Below are 2,657 nucleotides of genomic sequence, written 5' to 3'. Positions count from 1 at the left end.
GGCCAATTTTGGGTATTATCGTTTTTTGAGGTTTCGCGCGCGCACGCAATTTTAAGGCTTGACATGTTTGGTGTCTTTTTACCCGACGTGACCCCGTCTTTTATATTTTACCAAAAAATTGGGTAATAATAAATGTTTTATCATTTAATATAGGGGAAACTGTTTTTTTTTTTTTAATCGTTAATTTTCCCTTTAATATATAAAAAAATAAAACCCCCAGTGGTGAATAAATACCACCAAAAGAAAGCTCTATCTGTCCCCAAAAAAGGGTATAAAATTAATTTCAGTACAGCGCTGCATGAGGGAATAAATGTCAGTCAAAGTACCGCAGCGCTGAATACTGAAAAATGGCCTGGATGGGAAGGGGGTTTAACACCGCGGATGTCAACTGGTTAAGCAATGTTACCCAGGTAGGCACAATGCAGCAGTAAAGAGGCATATAGAAATATTCTCCAACTCACTGTAATCAGTCAAGCTTGGTTCTCTTTGCTGCGCCTGGGGAGCTGCCCACTGTTTCAGGAGCTGACAGATTATAAAGAGGTCCTCCGCAGTGTAATGATCCCCATTCTTAACCCAGCGATCAATCTGATGACACTGGAGGCAACTAAGGTATTACAGTCCCTAGTGGAGTATTAGTCTTGACCGTGCTGTCTGATTGAAGCCTAAAGTTTGGTGTATGTGTCTTACTGCCTGTTATTCTTGGTGAGTGGTCATCCTAATGCATTTATGCAAAGAAAAAAGAAACTGTAACTCCTAAAATACCATGTAGAATGCAAGTTTAAAAAAACAAGATTTAGTGTCTGAAATTACGATGGGTTTTTTTTTTTTCTTTTCCTTTTCGTAATAGGAATACCTTGGTGAGGAACCATTTAAAGACATTACAAACCTGGCAGTTAAACTGGATAAACTGAAAAGTGAGTGACTTTGTGACCTTCTTCAGATTAAATCTTTATTGAGAAGAAAAAAAAAAAGCTGTGCCAAATCAAGTGTAAATAACCAAGAAATAATAATCAATGTCTGGAATCTTTTACCAATCAACCATCCATAAATAGTGCGACACAAAACAGATGGCTCAAAGATTATAACCTCCCCTATTCTAGAATTGGAAAAGTGCTTTGTTAAAATGGGGGAGCACAAAATGTCTGTCTTCAACTCCTTATAACGTAGAGGTCAATCAACATGGTGGGTCCCTCTTCTGTAGCAGTGGTGGACATTAGGGGGGGTGGAATTCACAATAGGGCAGAGCCATCTGTACGATGTTGTTTTAGGTCTGTATTATCTTATTAGAAATGTATTATTACTGTGCTTTTTCAGTTCTTTGCTTGCTCTTAGTTTTGTAAGCTACATTTAGCAAAAATATCGGCAGGGATCTGCTTCTTGTATGTTCTACTTTTCCTTCTTCCTGTTGTCGTACAAGGTGCATTTTTTTCAAAAACTTTAAAATGCACTCACTAATTACAATAATTGTAACCTTATATTAACATTGAGGTTATCCCTTTTTTTCTGTTTTAAAACTTATGTGAAATCTGTTCTAATTTGAAGGGCTATTCATGAAGTATGACTACACCACTAGTGGAAAAATTGGTATGTAAAACCACCCCTGGGGGCATTAAAGTACGGATGGTATCTTGGCTACATGTTAAATATTTAAAGCCCATCTCTAGCCAGTAGTATGCTTTCTTCAATTTTGCATTGACTTGGGAAGACTAAATACTACTTATAATGAGCAGTTTGTATCTACTGGGGAGATTTTCCTGTCCCAAAATGACACAGACCACAAACAAGAACCTGACAGAGGTTCTACCCCTTTTCCATACCCTGTCCAGAAAAGAGGTTTAGGGAAAACATGGGGAGATATAAATATACTATTAAAAATGTGTAAATATTTATTATGAACTAAAATAGTAACATTTTTATTTTTACAGTGACCCTATTTCTATGATAAACTTTTGAAAGCAAGCCATACCTGTAACAGTGTACTTACTTTTCCTACTGCCGACACTGCTAAATGCTGCTCCAATGCCGAGAAGTCTTCTGCCAAAGCCCAAAGGGAAACCGACACTTCTGGGAGTGTCGGCTATCCTGATCCTCCTCCAGCTCTCAGTGGTTTCTTCATCTGACCTCCACCCATTACAGGATAAAGCACTGATGTGCAGGTCACAGGGGGAACCAATAAGAGCTGCAGGGGGACACAGGTGATTATCACTCCTGGGTGTGTTTGGTTTCAGTGTGGACTTCCGCAGAAAACTTTTCAGCATTAGAGTGGCATTCTGTGATGGAGGAAAAGGGGAGTATTTACAAAGTTATTTTACAAGTGTAGCTTCCTTTTTGCTTTTACTATGCTTTTAAGTTTACTATAGCAACAGGGTCACTTTTAAAAGAGAGAGTATTTATATTTTCATTTGTTCTTGCATGTGATATAGTGTTAACGGTAATGATGTGAGAAGTTCTTTTACGTTGTAGATTATAATGCCTTTCATGCCATGGCTCGGGAACTTCGTGTTTTTACTACTCTGGCAGAGCTGAAGAAAAGAGTACAGGAAATAACTGGTAATACAAGAAACATCCTTTCCTATAAAGACTGTGCCATGGCCATGTTGGGCCGACGCTCAACTATGTGTCAAAGGTATTTCTCTGCAAATTTATAAAGCTGTTTT

At 38.2% G+C, this 2,657-nt stretch overlaps 1 long non-coding RNA gene across 1 annotated transcript; it reads left to right on the top strand.

The window, feature by feature from the left end:
* Positions 1–845: 845 nt before the first annotated feature.
* Positions 846–2,615, top strand: LOC108795566. The gene is made up of 3 exons (XR_001941759.1): positions 846–914; positions 1,543–1,584; positions 2,464–2,615. It is a non-coding gene; the product is annotated as an uncharacterized LOC108795566 (long non-coding RNA).
* Positions 2,616–2,657: the final 42 nt, after the last annotated feature.

This window comes from Nanorana parkeri, unplaced genomic scaffold, assembly GCF_000935625.1.
Source record: "Nanorana parkeri isolate BGI_ZX_2015 unplaced genomic scaffold, ASM93562v1 scaffold982, whole genome shotgun sequence".
Taxonomy (NCBI): Eukaryota; Metazoa; Chordata; class Amphibia; order Anura; family Dicroglossidae; genus Nanorana; species Nanorana parkeri.
This window is presented reverse-complemented; position numbering and strand designations above follow the sequence as displayed.